Source organism: Chroicocephalus ridibundus, chromosome 1 (genome assembly GCF_963924245.1).
Source record: "Chroicocephalus ridibundus chromosome 1, bChrRid1.1, whole genome shotgun sequence".
Classification (NCBI taxonomy): domain Eukaryota; kingdom Metazoa; phylum Chordata; class Aves; order Charadriiformes; family Laridae; genus Chroicocephalus; species Chroicocephalus ridibundus.
The window spans coordinates 202,245,727-202,268,518 of NC_086284.1; the positions used below are offsets into that span (position 1 = coordinate 202,245,727).

General features: G+C 38.6%; 1 non-coding gene across 1 annotated transcript; it reads left to right on the forward strand.

Annotated features, from left to right (window-relative positions):
• Positions 1-542: 542 nt before the first annotated feature.
• Positions 543-625, forward strand: TRNAL-AAG (transfer RNA leucine (anticodon AAG)). Its single transcript has one exon. It is a non-coding gene; the product is annotated as a tRNA-Leu (tRNA).
• Positions 626-22,792: the final 22,167 nt, after the last annotated feature.

Sequence of the window (22,792 nt, forward strand, 5' to 3'; positions counted from 1 at the left end):
AACACAACCCTTGAATTCCATGCTCTACAGGCATCACAGATTAATGCATAAACACTTAGGAACTCTCTCTATGCATATTGCATAGCAGCAGAGTACCCACATTCCTTGTTTCAGGCATCTAATTTTGATGCTCTGACTTGGTTTGATGCATGGACTTATGTTCCTTCCTTCATTCATTAGGGAACTTTGGCACTTAACGTCAGTCCTCCAAATTGCGTGTGCTGGGGGCCTAGAGTAGATCATGTGAATGCTGCAATGACTGTGTCTGCATGAAGTGACAGATGTTTCATTGCCCTAGTCTTACTACACTCAAAAATATGAAAATATAAAGTTGAATTCCCTGACAGGTAATGAGGATACCAGAAATATGTGGTGCACTGGAAGGAGTGTCTGTCTCTACCTGTAGAATGAGCCATTATTTGTCCTTTTTCCTACCATATTTAAGTCATGGGTGGGGCTTATTTGTTTTAAAACATGCTGTGAAAATTTAAATTTTGATTGGGAGATACAGTTGCTGGAGACAGAGAGAGACTTGTTATCAGGGTGGTGTGGCTGAGTGGTCTAAGGTGCTGGATTAAGGCTCTAGTCTCTTTGAGGGGCGTGGGTTCAAATCCCACCACTGCCAGGAATGTTTTCTAGGATGGAATAACATAGAGCACAAGTACAAGTTTGGGAGAGTACTGGAAGGAGAGCAGCCCTGCAGAAAGGGATCTGGGGATCGGGATCGACAGCAGGCTCATTATGAGTCAGTAGCGTGGCCTGGCACGCATTAAACAGTCAGTCAAAAGACATGATTATGCCACTCTATTCAATGTTGGTGCGGCCTCATCAACAGTAAGCTTGTGCGGCTGTGAAGGTCCTTGAAATGTCTCCAAAGGAGGGCAACAAAGCTGGTTGAAAGGGCTGAAAGGCATATGCCGTGAACAGCAGCTAAGGACTTTGGGCTTGCCTAGTTTGGTGAAAGGGAGGATGATGGGAGACCTCGTTGCTCTTTACAGCCTCCTGAGGAGTGAAAGTGCAGAGGAAGGAACCAAGCTTTTCTCCCTGGTATCCTGTGGGATATGGGAATGGTTCAAAGCTGCACCAGAGGAGGTTTAGACTGGACATTAGGAAGCATGTCTTTACCAAGAGGGTGTTCAAATACTGGAACAGGCTTCCTAGAGAGGTGGTTGACGTCCCAAGATTGTCAGTGTTTAAGAGGCATTTGGACAATGCCCTTAATAACATGCTTTAACTTTTGGTCATCCCTGAATTGGTCAGGCAGTTGGACTAGATGATTGTTGCAGGTCCCTTCAGACTGAAATATTCTGTTCTGTTCTATTCTATTCTAGTCTAGTCTAATTTTGTTGTCTCCTGTCTTCACAATCAGCTGGATTGAGCTTTCTGACCAGATTGCATTTTCCATGATGCACTGAGGTGAATCACTGGAGAGGCAGCTTGTTTTGAGAACTGAGACCACAGGGGAAAATGGAGATATACAAAACAACTCAGATATGCCTCCCATAAATCATTACAGTAGAAAGAGATTATTTTGTTTTCAGCTAAGACTGCAGATATTTAGGTCTTTCACTGAAATAAAAATTGGTGCCCCCTAACCTTCATCTCCTCCCCCTGCAAAGTAAGTTTTGTATTTATTTGCTTTAATATATGATTAGTGATCTCTGAGCTGTGCATGCAGTTAACACAGTAAACAGAGCTATGGTTTTGAGCAACATACAGGTAAAGATAATTTTGGTTCACCCTACATTCCTTTTTCAAGAAAATTGTATTTTCTAGCCTTTTCTGATTCACTTGTACTGTGTTTCACTTCCTTGTTAAAGAGGCAGTGTGAGTAAAGTAACGCTTCGTGCTCACCCACCATTTAAAAATATTACCATAACCTGCTTTATTTTGGGTGTTGTTCTACTTGACTGTGCACAGTAATAGGTGCTTCCCAGTACTTCACACAGATTTTCAGGAAATACTGCCCTTTAAAGCAGGAGTACCCAATACTGCAGTATGCTGAGGCTTGGTATATGTGTTGGTTGTGTTCGCTCTGTGACGTGAAAGTGCATGAACACATTGTCCCAATCTTTTGGCATGGATCACTTATACTGCTTTTTATGCAATGACACAATATTCATCTCTTGTATCTCAAGCCCACACAAGCCACTAATCTTAACTCATAGGCACTTATGACTTTACTGCATGTTAAAGACAGGACAGGTGGTGGAAGTTCTCTGCTAATATACTATCAACTGCTAAAATCAAAGCCTCTTCAAGGTTCACAAATGAAAGGAACAATAATAGGCCAGCAACAGTTTTATGTATTTCAAGCCATAAAGGGTGAAAGCTGTTGTTTTGTGAATATTAGCATTTAACATTATGAATAGTTCACAGCATGCCCATCTGGGCCTAACATTCTCAATGTTTAAATATCATTCAACAGTTATTAAACTATCTGAAAACGTTCTCCTGCTGATTCTAAAAATGTATTTATTTCTTGGTTCTTTTATTTTTAAATTTAAATATAATAAGTACATCTGCATTATGGCTTATTAGACCTCGAAATATTTGCTTGGAAAGTAGTTTCTTTTTTATTACTGTTCATCAACTTCTTTGAGATTCATAAAACTAATGATTTGTTGTTTAAGTCTGAAATTTTCAAAATGGCATGCATCTAGATCCCAGGTTTTTACCAGCTTGGATGTCATGGGTTTGGGCTGGGCAGGACATCATTATATGTGGTAGCTGTCTCTTAACTAGACTGAAATGAAGTTGTGTTTCTAACTCAAATTTCTGAACATCAGAGACCCATAAATTCAGAAAAGGAAATTGTGACCACATAGTCTGACTTGCTAGCAACTTTCATGTACTGATTTCAGTTTCAGTTAGAATAGATCTCACAGGAAAAAAATTTAGTCTTGATTTTCATAATTTTAGTGATGAAGTGCCAAGCGATCTTTTGTAAACTTTTCCAGTAGTTAATTTCTCAACTTTAAAAATGTGCAGAATTTTTGTGGTTTCAATTTCCAGACCTTTGGGTTTGTTATAATTTCTTTTAGTAGATTGAAAAAACTTCTTTTATCACATAGCTGTTTCCTACAGCAATACCAGGAAAGAAATCCACAGAAGCTAACTTAGACTACAGAGGCAAATCCTCTCTAGATTTCTAATCTTTTCAACCGAATCTTTCTCAGAGGTAGTTTCAGAACAGGACTGGGGCATTAGTCCAATAATCTTTTTCCATTTATGACTATGTGATCCTGAAGTGATTAGCTTCGTGAATACTCCCACACTCTTTTTCCCCAATACTATGATTAGTCTTGAGGATTTTCTTTGAATCATCTCCAACTTATCAACCTACTTCTTAAGTTATGAATACCAGAACTAGATGTATTATATTAATAGAAGCTGAAAAAGTACCAAATGAAGAAGCGGAACAATTCATGTATTTTTATCAATATTTTAATTTATAAATTGACAGATTTTGGCACCAATGGCCATATTCTCTGCTGATATTTGTGTAATTATCCAGTAAGATCTCCGTGTGCTACTTAGAGACAGTGCTTCCCAAGGCTTCATCTACAGGTCAGCATTCTTTGCTCCAAGGTGTATGTCTTTTTATTTTTCTGTGTTAAAATGTATACTGTTTGGTAATGCATTGTTTAAAAAGAAACACGGTGTTCTTTCTGCTTCATTATTCAGCATTCTTTGTTCATCTGAAGCTTTATTGGTCATTTATTTTATTCTAAGTCTTTCAAGATGTTAAATAATGTGTGGCCAATTGAAAGCCAATCCTGTTGGACCTCAGTGAGAGCACAATCAGTTCTGATTACCTGCTTAAAATTATTGTTTGACTCCTGTGAGTTTTCAATCCAGGTACCATGTTCCATGTCATTAGATATCACTTCAGTTTCTTAATCAGTTTTGCCATGTCATACCAAGTAAATTAACTCCTAGAACTCAAGTAAACCACATAACTAGTGTTGTGGACTAACCCCAGTAGGCAGCTTTTTTTCACTTCTTAGTCTATGAGCCACCCCTATAAAATGTCCATAAATTGTGCATTGAGTTCATTTAGTCCATAACTTTGGACTTCATCTGTTATAGTGGTCACTGAGGACAGGAGAGGTGGTGTGTTCCATGGAGTTATTGGGTCCCAAAGACACTTCAGGCCAGGTCACAGTTGCACTTTCACTGTTTCTTGTGAGGCTTGTCCTCCATTGGTTCAGGTGATTCCTGCTATGTTATTTCCTATAACATGTAACTCAAATCATGGCTTACAACAATCTAAAAGTATATCCATTACGCTCTCCACAGCTGGTCACTTTGGATCAGGCCATAGGGTTTAACACGGCAATGAACTCCTCCTGTTCCAGCATTGACTTTTTAATGGGCCACAGCCTCTTCAGAGGTATACCTGCTCCAGCATGGCCTTACCTACAGCCACCATCTCCTAGACATGTACCTTCTGTGTCATGGTCTTAACCACGGGCCACCGTCTCTTCAGGGGTAAACCTGTTGCAATGTGGACTTATTCACATCCACAGACACTGAGGTGTTCCAGCATGGCCTATCCATGGACACAGATGTTTCAAGGTGTACCTGCTCCAGCATGGACTTAACCTTGGGCCACAATACCTTCAGGAGTGTACTTGCTGCAGTGTGGACATCTCTGTGGCTATAGATGTTTTGAAGTGTACCTGCTCCCTTGTGTACTTATTCACAGGTCACAGTCTCTTCAACTTGAGTTCACACTGAAGTTACAGCCTGTCCAGTACAGCAACACAGAAAAGGCAGTGATGCCCTGGCCATCTCCCAGCCCAGGCGCGTTGCCACTGCTGTTATCAAAATGTTCCCAGGCACAACCACAGTAAGACGATAGGCAGTACAATAAAAATCAAATGCAAAAAGCAGCCATTAACAAGCAGTAGACTCTAATACACAGTAAGGCAATCAAGCAAGCTCCATGGCAAGCACAGGAGCCTGTCAATCAGTAGCTAAACAGCTATAACAGCTACAGTTTCAGTCTAGCACACTCCAATCAAATCTGTCGTTATCTCAAAACCTTCAAGCCTGAAGCTGGTAGCCAAAAAGGACTGTTGTGGTTTAACCACAGTAGGCAGCTGAGGCCCACACAGCCGCTCGCTCATTCTCCCCCAGTAGGATGGGGGAGAGAATTGGAAGGGTAAAAGTGAGAAAACTCATGGGTTGAGATGAAGACAGTCTAATAGGCAAAGAAAAAACTGCACACAAAAGCAAAGCAAAACAAGGAATTAATTCATTACTTCCCATCGTCAGGCAGACGTTTAGCTATGGCCAGGAAAGCAGGGCTTCATCATGCATAGCAGTTACTTGGGGAGACAAACACCAGTGCTTTTATTGCTGAACACAATGTCATGTGATCTGGGATATCTTTTGGGTCACTTGAGGTCAGTGGTCCCAGCTGTGTCCCCTCCCATCTTCTAGTGCACCCCCAGCCTACTCACTGGTGGGGTAGGGTGAGAAATAGAAAAGGCCTTGGTACTGTGTAAGCACTGCTCAGCAACAACTAAAACATCCCTATGTCATCAACACTGTTTTGGTCACAAATACAAAACATAGCACCATGAAAAAAATTAACTCTATCCCAGCCCAAACCAGTGCATCTAGATACTACCAGTATTAATCAGATGATATTCTAAAAGGTATATGTATTGAGAGAACTATGCTAAATGACTGTCATGGTTTTGGCCAAATTAGCCAATGGCCAGTGACAGATGCTCCCCCCCAGCCTCTCGTGCACGGAGAGGAGGAGGAGAGGTAAAGAGAGATTTACAAGTTTAGAAGAAACTAAACTACTTTAATGAAATATTAATAATAAAATAAAAAGGACAATAATGAAATAGACACAGTATATACAAAACCGTATTAAGCTCCCAGGATGATGTCACCAGCAGGCACTGGGGAAGTCCCAGACTGGACTCAGTGACGAGTGGGAACCGGGTTCCAGAGTTGGAGTCAGGAACACACCGGTCGGGATCAAAGGCAGTTGAACAGACGGTCCTCCTCGGTTGTCAGCCATTGAAGGAAGAGAGCTGACCCTTTGATCCCTCAGATTTTATACTGAGCATGGGGCTAATGGGATGGAATACCCTTGTTGGTCAATTTTGGGTCACCTGTCCTGTCCACTCCTCCCTACAGGTGAGACCCCTCTACGCTTTTCCATTTCCAACCCTCTAATGGGACAAATAATGCAATTAGCTGACCTTGGTTGTTATAGCAAAAAGTATAATCAAGAGCTTCTCTGCATACCTTTCCTTGGCACAAACTGTCTTATCACTCAGAATGAACCATTTCAGACACAACATGCTGTTAATTTCAGAGAGTTAGAAGACTCCTAGCTAAGAAGTAAAATTACTGAACAGAAAGTTGGTTCTGTTTTACCTCAAACCAGGACAATGACAAGGAATAAAAGGGTAGGAAGTGTGGCAACAGGGTAAGGCATGAAATGATAACAAAGGACATAAAGGGTTATAAGAATAAATTTTTTTTATATGTAAATTAAGAGAGACAGAAAAGCTGGAGAGGGTGTTCCCACACTTAGCAAGTAAGAAGAGCTAATAACAGATGATGTGAAGGGAGTTTATTGTCCTTTCAGCTTCATTTTCGTTAGAAAGTTGAGTTATGATCAGATGGATAACACAATTACCATCAGTCGTGACAGATCATGAACTGGGAGGTAATAACTAAAGAATGGGTTATAGATTACTTAGATAAATTAGATTACTTCAGCTCATTTTGGTGTGACAATAATCACTCCGAAGAAAAGGATCCTATGTTTATACTGCTTGAGTACTTGTGTCAGTATTTGTAGGTACCAACCAAATTGGAGCCCATTGCTGTTTACAGTAGCAAAATTAAGAATATGTCTTGATGAGAATTACCCATGAATTAGCAGCAACTGCAAATAAGTGCTGCCACATTTATTTGACCTTTGGAATAAACATCCTCAAATGAGTGGCTACCTTGGTCAGAATAGTAACAACCTTTGAACAAGTCTTCAGATCTCAATTATTTTATTTTCACTTAAATTGCTCCTGGGGAGCCTAGTAGAAGATGGTAATTATTCTTATAAGAACCCAAAGAATATTTTGTCTTTTGTGGATAAAAATTTGAAACAGTGATTTTTCAAATTCTGAAATCCAAAATAGATCAGGAACAGCTTCTTTGCTGAGTGTGGTATTGTCCATTCAAACTCATACAAGTGACATTATTATGTGTAAGTATCAGCTATATAAAGCAATTCTCTGATCCACAGCTGTCAAGGGAGCAACAGTAGGGGATTTTATTTTTAGAAGCTATATTATTGATCCAATTGATTTTAGAACAGCTTTCATAGCTTGGCAGAAGGCAGACAGTACTTAGCAGAATATTGTCACTAGCATTCATAGAAATAATACAATACTTTTTTGATAAATTCCTTTTTAAAACATTTAGACAAAGATTCCTGAACTGATGTACCATGGTTTCATCCAGGTACCATTTCTGTAACATTTCCCTCTGTCTGCAGCATTGTCTTCTTCCCTTTATTTCCTCCATGACTACCTCAACTGCAATATCACCACATCCTTCTTGCTGCCCTTTTCTTCAGCCAGTGCCTCCAGTGTTCCAGAATAAGTCCTTCTTGTATGTCCACACAGTTTGCCAGCTTTATAGTAACATCCAGTTACAAAGTTAACTACCTTTCAGCATGCGTAGTGTTATGCTTAAAATCTTGTTTATGGGCAAAGAGGAAGCAAACCTTGTATATAAATAAAGCCATGAATTTATTGTTTGTATAATGGGAATCTTAAAAATCTAACCACTACTCAGGAATTCATTGTTAAAAAAAGAATAATAAAGAAATTAAAATTGTTTAACACACAAATCTTAGTTTCTACCACTATTCCTGGTGTTATGCTCATCCTTCCCCTGCTCTTCTGGGTCCTAATATTGGTGGTTTTAATCTAGCAGGGGTGGGGGTTGGGGGGCATTATGGAAAGCCAGTAGCATCTGGGCTCCCTTGCCAGGATCAATGTGATTTTAATGTTGATGGTTTCTGTTTCCTCCTCCAGTACCTACTCCAAGTAATTTTTATATGTTCGTTTAAATGTTTATACATCTTTTTCTTTATTCATTGGGTTTCAGCTCCAAATCTTACATCCACACTTACTAGGTATGGTGCCTTTTCCATATGTTTGATACCATTTCTTTGTTCTCCTTGTTACTTGTAAAACCAGTTTTGTCCAACTCAAGGTTTGCATCTCTGTAACTGACTGCTGATCAGTTGCTTCAGCTGTGGAATCCCCAATGACAAGGCTGTGCTCCATCTCTTACCATCACAGTCCTGCACTCCTCCATGTCACATCCTGTATCTCCAGTTCTCAGACTGCTGCTTTTGTACCAGGTCTCTATATTACAGAGAATAATTGCTTATTACTGTTATTGATATAAAACTACGGTTGTACCGTGCAAAGATAAACAAAAGTGTTAGAGGAAAATATATCATGCCGGACCCAACAGCCTGAGAGAGGCAAGGCAGCCGCAGCTCCATGCCCCAAGGTGTAACAAGTAACAAGGCTGAAAATGCATTCCCACTAGGCACATGCACACGTGTCTGGCCACACAAGTAACAGACAGACACACAGAGCACCCACACGAACGCAGACAGCAACAATGGCCTCTTCCTGCTCCTCTCTCTGGCTGAGCAATATGGGAATAAATTATTCCCACTGTTAGTGGGAATAAATCATATCTATATATATAATATATATATGTATGCGTGTGAGTCCCTCCAGCAGCTGACCTCATGCACCCAGTCTGCCCCGTTGCATCTGCATGTCCCTCCATCCCACTCTCCCCACTTGCTGGCACATGGACATATGAACCCCCGAGGCCACAGCCCCATTCCAGTTGCTGGTGCAGACCATCACACACAAATACACAGGTGTCCATGACTCCCTGGTCCCACAGCCGACCTCCCTGTGCTGTCACCCTTAGAGGTGACAAGCACTCTCACACCCAGAGCTGGCCCTCAGACACCCACACACAACCCTTGATCCCAGCCCATTTCAACTTCCTGTTAGCTCATTCAGCTTGATCTTCACACACTCGCTCGCATACCCATACTCACTCCAGTCGCAGGCACCACAGACCCCATATGTGCATGTGCACACAGAGTGAAGAGCATCTTCCTGGTAAATAATTGAAGGAATTTAATAAGAGACAGGACAGACTGCAGTGATCACACAGGGTGTGGCCAGACAAGCGTACTAAACAGCCCGTGCTTACACTCAAATGGGCTATTCCCTCATCCCTCTATTTTCCCTACTTGCTTCTTCGCAAATCACCTAAACCCCTCCCTTTTCCCATCTTTGATTCCTCCCCTAAACACACCTTAATAAATCCTGTGCAATCCCAACATGCTCTTTCCCTGCCTCCCATACTGTATCCTACACCCATCGGCAGCATCTCCGTTTTAGTCCAAAAGGTGACAAGGACATCTGGTCCCAGTGACTCATTGTGATGGGTTTCAAGGCTAGACGATGGGTCTGAGGCATTCCTGGGAGAGGCCCAAACAGGGTTTCCCTCCCTCTGTGTCTTAAATTTGGGTTCCCTGTCTGCCATTGTGCCCCTCTTCTCTGGGTTTGTAAAGATGGGGTTTTGATGGACTGATGGCTCTTTGGCAATGGGCCTGGGAGCTGCCAGCAGGACTTTCCTACCTGCCATTGTGCATCTATGTTCCGTTGTGGATGTGCAGGTGAGCTTTTATCACATAACCTAACAAAAAGTAGAACCATAGAGACCTGATGAGTCAGAGAAATTACCATCATAGCTAAATCAAGCAAAAAAAAGCTGCTGGTAGGTAAAGAAAAGTTTGGACACAGACAGCAAGCTTGCCAGGCCTTAGTCCTGAGGTTTTACAAACTCTATTTAGTGTACAAAGTGTACCTGTTACTATCAATGGCTTTAAAATATTACAGGGGTATGTGGTTACTGTTGGCAGTTAGCTGGTATACCAGGTGACGCTTCAGAGTCATTGGCTTTAGGCCACATGAGTCACGGTAGCACACTTGGAAGCTGTGCTGCCATATTTTCAAGAGTACTTAAACTAGCTGGGTTAAAGCTAGCTTAAGCATGTGTGAAAAAGCTGAGGTAAAATTACACATGTCAATTTCTAGCCAGATGCCAATTCATGCAAAAGAAATAATTGATATACCCTGTTAGACTGATTCTATGAAATCTCGGTACGTTACCTTGAAAATACAGGGGGCAGGTAATCTGCTGGCATAAACTGGCAGAACTGCACTTCAGTCACCTTTCCATTAACAGAGTCAATAAAATCAATGAAGCTGTGCCAAGTTAGAGCAGTAGGTAACCTAGTTTTAGATGCTGAAATATACAACATATCAATGAACAACTGATCACCTTATTAAATAATGATGAATGGAAAAGTTATTTCCAGCCATCGGACAATTCCTTGAATAAATTAAAAATGTGTCATTTGTTATTATTGCAATAATATACACATTAATCATTAAATTTGGCATTTTAGAATTTATTTTTTATTTTAATTCTTCCATTTAAAGGTATTTCTAGAAAGAATCACTTAAAGAAAAAGGAGTAAGAGGGGGATAAATGACAGAATTCTCTCTGGTTCATCTCCTACCTAAGGAGGTTATAGATCCTTTTGTGATGGAGTGTTTTATCTGTAACTTGTAAATGTATAAAACAAATAAATGTCTTTTCCAGTTAAATCTTTTTCTTAGTTTCCTACACGTTTTCCCTTACAAACATCTGAACCCATAAAGCAATTTAAACCCCAGGGTCTGGGGTCTCAAACACGGTGAATTCTTAAAATGTTTGTGAACTTCGGTATTGGGAGACACCTGATAAGTGCTACAAATATTTTGAAGATTGAGGTATGGGTGCATTACTGATCATTATGAAAGCCACATAGAATTCCCACTTATAAATATCCCTGGGGAGCAAGAAAAAAAATCAGTCAGAACTTGTAATCTTTTCTTTAGATGCTAAGGTCAGTCAGCCATATGGCACAAACGGGTAAGAAACCGGGCTTATTCTGTTGAGGTTGTCATGGAACTTCTACTCCATGCAGAGGTAAGTCTGTGTACTTGTCCATTCTGAATGTCACAAAATGAAACTTCCTGGAGTAGAGACTGAATCCCCTACAACTTCTTCTTCTGAGTTTACTAGACTTCCAGATAAAGACCAGGCTACGTTCTGCCTTGCCTCAGCAATTGATTTATTCCATACAACAGCTTCGGTAAAAGTAATGAACACTGGGACTCTCACAGCATGGCTGAAATAGATGGTCCGCTTAGTCGTCTTGTAGGACCTCAACAGCACCACCTTCATTTTGAAAGACCTCCAACATTATGAATCATGACCTGAAGGGTGTGCTCCCTTTAGTCCTAAGAAAAAAGTGTGTCTTCTGTAGGATATTAATATCTGAGATGTACCCATATCTTCTATCCCACCCTATTTTTTGTTGCTCCATAGCTTCATGCTATAGCTTAATGCATGGCTTAATACTATACAGTCATAACCATTTCTCAGCCACAGGTAGGAGCAGTTTCTTTTACTCGTACTTGGCTCTTCATGTCCAGACAGGGAGAAGTATCTGGCCACAGTGGGAATTTTGCCACTGATTTCAAAAGGGGCAACACTTCTACAGGGTGTAGTGAGCCGAAATTGCTTAACCCAGGTTTCTGACTTAGTAAGGGGATTGAAAGGCAATAAATTAGTTATGAAGAGCAAAATCTGCTCTATTTTAGTGTTCCATACTATTTTCCAGTTGAAAAATATACTTCATTCTACCTTGCAGTAAAAAGGTGGGGAGAAGTTAGAGGGAAGAGTTTTTCTCTTTTCTTTGTAGCTTCCAGGAAAGTTCAATTATCCAATGCCCCTTGGAATATAAAATTGTAACTCAGCATAAGGGATTTGAGCAGAAAAAACTAAGAATCATTTATGCTTTTTTTTTAACTGAAAAGTCCCAGTGTTCATTTATGATATTACGAGCTGCAGTGAGATTCTCAAACATCATTAATCACTACAGATGGCTACATACCCATTAAATCTTTTAAGCACCTGTTTGCTTATCAAATGCTCACATGGTAAGCTACCCTCTGGTTCACGTAAGTACATTAGTTTTAGAACATATAATTAGCTTACAATAACTGTACTTGTGCTAATTACCAGTCCCCTGAAAGAAAGAAGTGGATCCTGTTGAGTGATGGGGGTGGCTGGAACTTAAAAACAGAGCTTCTAGACTGAGCAACAGGGTTGGATGACTCAATGTAAAATGTTTGTCTTATTTCTGGTAAGCCCAGTTGAATTCCACAGTGAACATCTAAGTGAAATAGCCTGATTTTCTCTGCCATCAATCACAACGGAATACTACCGCACATGATTTATCACAATTTGTCTCTTTTGAAGACAGTTTCAGGATGGAAATAGCATAAAGGCCAAATTATTTCTCACTCAAATGAGTTGCACTGTGTTTGAGAAATTGCAATCTCTTGTCCTATGTTAAGTCTTATCAACGTGAAGCTCTTTGCTAGAGCACACACTAGAGTACTCACTTTGCCAGATGTATTTAGTAGCAATACCATTTATTCCTAAAGTAACAGGAATCCTGTTTGGGATGGTAGGGTTTCATTCCGTCCTGCAGAATGGCTAAATTAAACAAACAAACAAACAAAGGTATGATCAGGTAAGTTTACACAATGCATGGTGAGAGGGTTATTTCACCAAGAGATTTCTGTGCCATATATGCTAGCTTCATAACAAGGGCAGAGGAAAATTCTTAACCTGTATAAATCAATATAATTTTGCTAGAGCTATACATATTCCTATAATCTCTGGGTGTAGTCTGCAATTTTCTCATGAATTACCCTAAATCCACGTCTGGTGTGAAGGACTGTATTCTGATGGCATGTTACAGAAAGAATGCCACGTGAGCAATCAGGTGTCGTCTTGACAATACTGAACACTGATCAGCTTTTTCATAAATAATTTCCAAATGTCTATCTCTCTATACCATCACTGTACATACTTATATATAATCCTACCAGAGAAAATATGCTAAAACTAGAACTAGAACAATGTCACAGTAACATGCTGTAAGCTCGAAATGCAGTTACTTCAAAACATATCTACCACAGCCATACTGTAAGAGCAACCCCAGCCAAACTACATTTATCCTTGAATTAAGTTTGATCGGCTAAAAAATCTGAAAAATTCTGCAATAAGATTTTGCTTTATTTTCTAAAACAGCTTTTCATGCCACAAGAAAACCTTCATGCCTTCAGAAATCTGAAGACTGTGATAAGGTCTCAGTGCTGTACAATTATTCTGCTGAAATTTATCAGCAGAAGTTTTAACAATTGCTGCAAAACCCTGAGTTATTTCAAGGGCAGTATATATCTACCTATCCTTGTCCTTATTTGTCTAGGCACTGCCTGCTCCCATTTCATGTGGAATATAATCTGGACTGATTGTTCAGATGCCAGTTCATTCTAAAGGACATGCTAGACAGCATCATCAAAGAAAGTGAATTGAAAAACCTGGAATGTCTCCTACAGGTTTATTGGTTGAAATGTGTTTCTGCTCAGTCTGGTACTACCTGAAAGATTTTACCAAAAAATGTTAGAATTTTCCCAAAATTCTACAAGTAGCTGACTAAAATATGTGCTGCTGCGGAGAATGTATAAAGGGATAGATTTAGAGAAGAGAAGGCTGGTGAATTAAAAGTACTTTCAAACACATCTCAAAAAGGACTAAACTGTGCAGGAATACAAAAAAAATATTAACATTCTGAATATAAGACATTCTTATTTTAATCATGCAAAGTTTACATCTTAGAGAATCTTGGTTAAGAGAGATTTTAAGCTCACAGAGTAGAAAAAAAAATAGTTAATTTATAAAGTCAAAGGGAGAGTGCGTGGAAGCTCGTTCCTTTATATACCCTCCAGTCTCCTCTAGGCATTCAACATAAAAAAGTACATCACTTTATATCCTTCACTGTCTTACTCTCAGACAGAATCAAATTTAAGGATTTGATTTGCAATTTACGCATTGACGTAAATCAAAGGCTATGCCTTAGAGGTAAAGCTTGTTCCCAAAAATCCATGGCAAAAATTGTTGTTTAATTATATATGTACCACAGTCTGACTTTGAAAAGTACTTGCCAGTGAAAGGAAAGCTGTCTTCTCAACCCCTTAAATTGGTGTCATTTCAACTAATGGGCCAGTTAATTAACTAATGGGTGTGATTTACAAGCCTTTTCCTGAGGTAAAATAGATTAAATATACCACCTAATCGCCTAGTATGGATTGACAGAATTTATTGGTTAGCCTGGCCCAAAGTTTCCACAAAATTTCTTGAAGGGCATTTCCACTGGAAGAATATCAACAGGTACAGAAAAGGAACAAATGGGACATAGGGTAATTCTTCTAAAAATTAATGTGTTTTTCCTTAATAAAACTTGAAGTAAGAATGACAATAACCGCCAAGTGTAATGACAATTCATCTAAATTTTAGTAAGCTTTTGTTAAGAAGGGAGGACTGACCTTTCAAATCCTTATAACCTGGTTGGAAAATTTTATTCAGTAAGAAGTATTAACTAGCACAAATGAGACATCAGCATTATCAGCCATATCCTATGAAATTGCTGGTAATTCTACTTCACCTTAAAATGCCACAAACTGCAATATTTTTGCTTTAGTATGCAAGGTTTTGAGTGTTGCCTCCTCTTCCTGACTCCAAAATGCATTATTACATTTGAAAAGTAAGTTTATTCCTGGATTGATAATATTCTACTAAAACTCAGTGAATGTCCCCAAATTTGCACTTTTTTTTTTTTTAAATTTATATCTCAGTAAACAATATATTTGACTCTTAAATGGGACTTCCTTGAGTTAGACTTGAACTGCTACTGGCACAGCACAGTTTTGATATCCCAAAGATCTTGGGCAACACAATGTGGGCAAGTGGATCCTGCTGTGTCAGTCTGTTAGAAAGAAGTTGTCTACAGAAAAAATTGCTTTCGATACCATGAAATATAAGAAGGAATTTGAGAAAACTAAATCAGAGTGTTTGCCTTTCTGCTGAGATGAACTCATGAACTCTCCTCAGCAGCACATATCCAGTAATTCCTCTGCTCTGCTCATAGAAGTCCGGCTGAGGGTTGCTGCTTTTTCCAGGTGTCTAAGGGCATATTCACCAGCTTCAGGACTCTGTGATTTTTCCATTGCTTACTCTACAATTTCTTATTTCCAGCTGCAACCTCCTTTAGCTCATTCATATTGCTTTCCTTTTGTTTTCAAATAATATTGCAATTGTATACTTAAGTCTCACCTTCCAACTCAAAAATGAGACCCACAGACTTATTCACATTCTCCAGGCTGATTTTGCAGCTACCTGGGATGGACAGTCTAGTATTTTTATTAGCTTCTTAAATTCCAGAGGATATGATAAAATCTGCATGAAGATCCTATTGCTTTAATAATAAACTCTACACAGTAACCACAAAGACATTGTCTTGCAATGTATATCTTTTTAAGATGGAATTTAAGATGGAATTAGACTTTTCAGTTTGAACTAGCTGTATTTTTCAGAATGCAAGCTTTTACACAAAGCAAAACCATATTTCAAGCTTCCAGCTCTTCTGTGTTTCGATAGTGTATAATTAGGTGTTTTTATTTTAGAGGAGTGCATATGCTAAAGAATAACAAGAGAACAGATGAATTGTGCATTAATTGTGACTTTCATGGAGGTCATATAAGTGTAGGGAGAGATGTGTGTAATTATGGGTGCTATTGAGGCCACAACCTCAGGATTAATAGAGAATATCCTAGAAATCAAGCTTGGTGTAAATTCACTGGCCCCACTTGTGTATTGGATGCAGAAAGTCTAGATTAATATCTTTGATATTCACACTGGATTCAATGAAGATGTATTCCTAAACCCTTTGTGAAGAACTTACCAAATATATTTCAGAATTTAAGATGTTGCTTAAAAAAAGTATCTAGTTTCAAGATAACCTTCACAATGTAAATCAATCCATAGGGCCTTTGCTGAATTTATAACAAGGCAGCCTAAAATAATGTCACTGAGAGAGGTTAAATAATAACTCTTATGACTGGCTTTAAAAAATCCCAGGTCTTATCTATCAGGAAGAGACAGTTTCCCTGAAGATTGTTAAAGACTTGAGTTTTACATGGCCTTTAGAGATTACTCTACAAAATTATCTAACTTGCTCCAGCAAGAGTTTTTCTGTGAACTGACATCTGTTAATCTCTTTGACCATGACAAAAAGCCTTTAGAATTTTGACTTACATTTTAAGCTCACATTTGGCAGAATTTACAATTCAAAACTGATCACATTTTAATCATGGATGACAGCACTAACAGGTCTACACGGCACCAATGTAAAGATTTTAAGGCATATTTAAATACATATTATAGCATTAAAGTGGTTAGAACACTTTCACCTGTGTGACATTTTGGCGAAATGCACTGGTTCACCAAAGCCCTAAAGTTCCACAGAGATGTAACTGTTTCCATACAAATTTCCCCTAAAACGTTTTTGGTTCATGAAAGAACACTTTGTTGAGAAGAGTAGGACACAGCCCAGTGTCTGGAGCACTGTCTTGTATGTTACGAGTCTAGACATACATCTCTGCATTGTGATTAAAGAGCTCTGCTCTTTTGTAAATACAGCAGTGAGCTGCAGTTGGGATCAGCACACTAGTACCTGAGCAACCAGGTTACAAAACCTGATGCATGTAAGCAATGGTAAATGGATACATATGAAAAAAAAATATAATTATGTATCTAATCTAGATAATGTTACTTTTATTTCTAAAATGCTGTATTTTATAATATTTCTGTTTGTGTGGGTTTTTCTGGTATTTTTTTAATCAAGAGGTGCCAAACAAAAACACTGGGTGTAGATGATTGATGGCATCTCAGATCCTCAAACATTGTAATGTTTCTACTCCAAGAATTGTTACAATTAACTAGTGTAACAACACACATAAAACTTAACTTGCTTTGTCACCCTTTTCCAATTCAGCTGCGCCAAATCTAATAAACCAAAATTACAACTATTCCACAGCTGACTGAATAAAATGTTCATGTAATGAAAAAGTGTCCAGTCTTGTTCTGACTAAAGTCAGTGGAAGGTTTTAAGTCAAGACTATAAACTCAATGGAAAATGTGTTTTACAGAGTTATTGATAAGCATAAAAGAAAAATGTTTTGTCTGAGGTATGTAATTCATATAACTCTGAAATATGTTTGTTTGAGTTTTTTTTTCAATATTGTATTTTAAACACATTTTTCCAGGTTACTGGATATGAAAAGGCTGAAGATACAGTCTTTTCTGCAGAGAGTTTAAGTTAAGTAGAGCAAATAGATAAAGTATTGTAATAGGGAAAGAAAAGGCTCAGGGGTCCTGATTCATCCCACCTGTCTCCAGGCATTGTGCTTAAAAACATGGCTAATGGATGTTCCCTGTATGATCAGCAAGGAGAGGAATGTCCAGGGAGAGATTCAGATCAAAGACAAGGTATTTTCCTCTGGGGGTGCCTCTCTTTCTCACCAGTATCATAAATAAAGAACCTGTGGCAACCAGGGTCCTAATTTAGGAATGTCTGCCAAGTGCCTAAAGTCAGAGAAGATGAAGCTGATCTAGTATAGGAGATAATGGATATTCAGCCAGACAACAGTGTTGGCTGTACAGGTCGAAATAATGTCTTCATCATCCCATCTTGGATCCTGCTTCAAAGTAATATGTCACAGGTTTTACAAATACTATAAATTGGCAAATATTACAAATCTATCCAGGCTTAAAGAGAGCATGACCAGTATGAAAACTGAAAATATGCAAATACATGTCCTATTTGACAACAACTTGTAATCTTACTGCATGATGTATATAGTGTATTCAAGTCTTGTGGGAAGGAAAGATTTTGACTTGATGTTAAGTGGCTCCTAATTATTTGGGGACACAAAAATATGAAAGCTTTGCATTAAAGGAGCTTCTATAACATTGTTTCATTAAAAGTCTTTGTCCAGGTGTATGGTAATATCCCCAGAACTCATGTGAAAGAAGGGGAAGGACTATGATTGTCGCTGCCCCTTCCTTCCCCTCAAAGCTCAGATCTCTACATTTCAGTGATTTATTGGACATATGTGGTTGCTATGCTTTTCTTCAAAATTATTTACTTTTTCTCTTACATCTACCTCTCTGTTACATATGATTTATTTTTTCACTGGCTGCCCTGTATTGCTAATGGCCCCAGAACCATCCCAATTAAAGGACTGAGTCATGAACAGAAAAGTGAATTGGAAAATGAAGGGAGGTTTTTAGCCCCATGTCCATAAACATGGTGGAGAGGCAATTTCTCTGCAGATATTTATACCACCACTCTCTGCACTTTCAAGAAATAATTATTTCTTCTATTTTTGAATAATTGTCCTTTCTTAGGAACCAGATTATCCTCTGGTGTTAATTAATGAGGTAACAACAAAGATGGATCTTTTTTCCTCTAGGTTTTTGAAATATATTTTGAATACCAAGAGACTTGGGACATTTGTTCTTTTAAAACATGCATGAGGAAAGCCCTAATGCTCTACTGATTAATGATTTTCTTCAGCCTTTAAATAAAACAAAGAGTCTACATCCTTTTCTTTTTTAACCTGTATGTATACTTTGTATACACACACATATGCATACTTCTCTATTACACTAATAACTAAATATATAACAGGTATATTATTCTTATAATAAAATAATTCATTAAAATATTTATTACTTTAGAAACAACAGTTTGTGGAAAATAGTTTCTTGTGCTTTTAATGACTTAATTTTCTGAACATCTCTTGCCCTCACCCATGCATTACAGTGTGTTCTTACTGTGAAATACATTCAGGACAATAAATCACTTCAATAAGAAGAATTTGTAGATATTTGATTTTATGTGGCCATGGTCAGATGGACTCAAATGGAGGCTTATGCTTTGTAGCTGCAGAAATATACTAATATACTAACACAACTGACCCCAAAATACATTCAGCTAAAACTTGAGGTTTTGAATTACAGCTGCCTCTCATTGCTTAAACTGCACAGAAAGATTATAGTAGACTATCTGGTTTTCTCTTCTGCTTTCAAGTAATGTAAACATTAATGCATAATGCAAATAACCGGTCAAAGAGATGAAAAAAAAAAGAAAATATTAAATCTTCACTGGTTTAGGAAACGCATTTTAATTTTCTGTATTACTTGTCTCTTTTTATTGGCAGCTGATTGCACACATTCATTTTTTACTTATGGAGGATAGTCTTGGGGAAAGAAAATTACACTCTACTCATACATAAACTATTTGGTGACTGTTAACTGAAAGAGGCACTGTTACCTTTCTGGAATTTCACTTCTTCGACAAAAGGGAAGAAGAAAACTGACATCTTTACAGAGCAAGACATGGAGGAAAGTAGGAACTAGATAGGGAAAAGAAAAAGAAAGAAAGAGGAGGACTTTTGTGAAACACAAGACTACAGAATGTTTTGAAAAACACAGGTGAAACTTGGCAAATATAAATCACTCTTGAAAAGAAGACACAGTAGTAGATCTTGTCCTTGTGTGGGAAGATATATCCAGACCAAATGATAAAAATGAGAATAATTCTTTCTAAAACTGTGTCCCCACATTAAAATTCTTCTGATGAAGGAATGTGTAAGGGATGGACTGTAAATTCCCTGATGAGGGGCAGACGGCCCTCCAAGCCTTCAATGGAGTGCCTCAAACTCTCACAAGGAAATAAATAATGCAGGCCTGGCCTTCAAAGAACTGATAAGGCTAACACTTCTCGTGCCTGGAAATGTGGGAGAACTGTCTTGTGAAGACAGAATAGTTCTGACACTCGTGTGGTGAGCTTGCTAGTTCTTAGTTCTCGAGGTATTTGTGTCCAATGAGTGACCTTTGCTTCATTATCCATGAAATGCATATGAAATCGCACACCCCTGCATATGCTAATGAAGATTATAGAGATCATGCTAAGCATGTATGACTATGGCACTCGTCTCTCCACTCAAATCATGCTACACGTCACCTGGGAGAAGGGAGAAACCTGAGATGAGGCTGTCCTCAGCAAGGGGGGTGGACCCTGCTAATTCAGCAAACATAAAAGGGGAAAATAAGTGCCCCTAGGTGGGAACAAAGAAGAAACAATAGAATAAGAGTGTGCCTGGGAAGAGTCTTCCCAAGAAAGAAGACCGTGCCTGGGAAGACTTTTCCAAGAAAGAAGATTATGCCTGGGAAGATTCCCTGAAAAAAACGCTGGAACCAGGACTGGTGATCTCTTTATCTCTGTCTTTTCCTGTCTCTATCCTCAGTTTCTCTTTTCTCTTAGAACTGTTAAGTAACAGTTAGAGTTGTTAAGTAACAATCTTAAGTACGACCCTAAGTACCAGTTGCCATAAGTTGTCCTATACCTGTTGTTAAGTAACACAATGCATACCTCCCCGCTTACCATAATTTGTTATATACCTAACCAATTATTGTGGACTTGCTGGGACCTATACTAACCATTTGGGGAAGCTAATAAATGTTTCTATATGGACCTTGAGATTTATCTCACCTTAGTCTGAGAGGACTGCGAATCTGAAGTCACTTACCCCCACTCTTTACTGAGAGCGGGACGTGACAGGATGGAAGCTTCTGTTTACAATAATCTACTGCTATAAAATGAGAGCACTGAGGCCATTTCCTTTTTTCATCTTTAAGAAAGAGGATTCTCAGCATCCTGTAACAATTTATGCTGGTTTGCACTATTTTGGTTCTATACATCTACCAATTGCCAGAAGGAAGGATAATGATGTATTGAGATGATCTTAAAACCTTCCCTTGTCCTGCTGCCTTCCACTGAAAAACCAGAATAATCACATTTAAGGAAATACTTGATAGAAATTTAGTAGAATAAGCTTGAGTCCATTTGTCTGACCTGGCTTAAAACTCGAGGCAGGAAATCTAATAGTTATCCTCTAAAATGCTGTTTTACTTGTCATCTCTTGAATATAATCCATAGCTGAAGATTTGTTGTCTGCCTGTCTTCATTTTACAGACTATGCCCTGTGCTGATGGCTTTATCTGAATGTAAAAGCTTGTTGAGTAAATTTATACGTGAGATAAATTCTGAAAAATTGATCCAGAATACTTAGCTGATTTGGTTTTAGTTGCTAAAAACATTACAATAATTTAATATTTTGGGCCTGTAATTATGTTTAGCTCTAAAAATAGTTTCCTTGCAGAGTAATAGGATTTCCATGAGATCTGCGCTGCTTAAGCTCTAGGTTCTTCCTCCTGGAGTAAGCTTGCAGCACATTATGGAGATGTGAATGGGAATGGAACTGAGAAGTTATTGGAAAGGAGAAGAAAACTTCCTTGGTTTTACTTATCTTTTGTATTATTTCCTTACTTTTTTTTTTTTTTTCTGTTTTCCTCTTGCTTCTTTCTTCTACCTTCTTTGCTCACACTCTGCTTCATGCCCTGTGTGTTTGGTCTGGTATTTGTGCTATAGTACTTCCTATCTCCAGCTCACTGGTTTAGCTACTGCATATTTGTTTCTCCCATCAGCATGCCCAGTTCCTTGTCCAAGTCTATGGATACTGCTAATTCTCACAGGTTTATCGTGCTCTATGGCTTCGTACAACGGACTTAAAGCATGTATTCAAACTTTCTGTCAATTCACACTGCAAGTCAGGAATGTAGTTGAAAACAGATACTAGGTCATTTAGGTTTGGAGCCATAACTGACTAGATTCTTCTCTGTGAAATATAGGGATTAAGGTCATTGACCAAGGTACCCTATAAGGTTTTTAGACTTTTAAAAGTTTCTTTTTTTTTTTAACTGCTTGCTGATATTTGATTTTTATTTTTTTTTTTGTAGAAGATCCAGATGCTGCTTCCTAAATAAAAATTATTCTTTTCACAGTTTGTAATACATTTTTAACCAGTCTTCCTGCCTCTTCTTTGTCCTGTGATGCTGAAACACAAAAATTTAGCAATAGTGTCTGGAGGTGTAGAAATTACTATAAGCATGGATATACATACTCCATCGACTACTTAATTTTGGGAAGGGAGAATGTGAGCTATTCACTGGTTCACTCTGCATGTGAGACAAGAAAGTAGGTAGGTGGGTAGGTAGATAGATGGATAGATAGATGGATAGATAGATGGATAGACAGACAGATAGATAGATAGAGCCGGGTTGACAGAGTCCTTTGGGAAGCAGTCCTGAAGTGCAAAGGAGTCCAGGAAGGCTGGACATTCTTCAAGAAGGAAATCTTAAAGGTGCAGGAGCAGGCTGTCCTTATTACGGAAAGATGAGCCAGCAGGGAAGAAGATCATCCTGGCTGAACAGAGAGCTTTGTCTGGAGCTTGGGAAAAAAAACAATGTTTATGACATTTGGAAGAAGGGACAGTCCACTCAGGAAGACTACAAGGAGGTTCTGAGGTTATGAGGGAGAAACTTAGAAGGGACAAAGCCTGTCTAGAACTTAATCTGGCTACTGCAGTAAAAAATAAAAAAAGTTTCTATAAATACATCAACAACAAAAGGAGAGTTAAGGAGTATCTCCATCATTTATTGGATGTGGGGTGAAACAGAGTGACAAAGGATGAGGAAAAGTCTGAGGTACTTAATGCTTTCTTTGCCTCTGTCTTTAATAGTAAGAGCAGTTGCTCTCTGGGTACCCAGCCCCCTG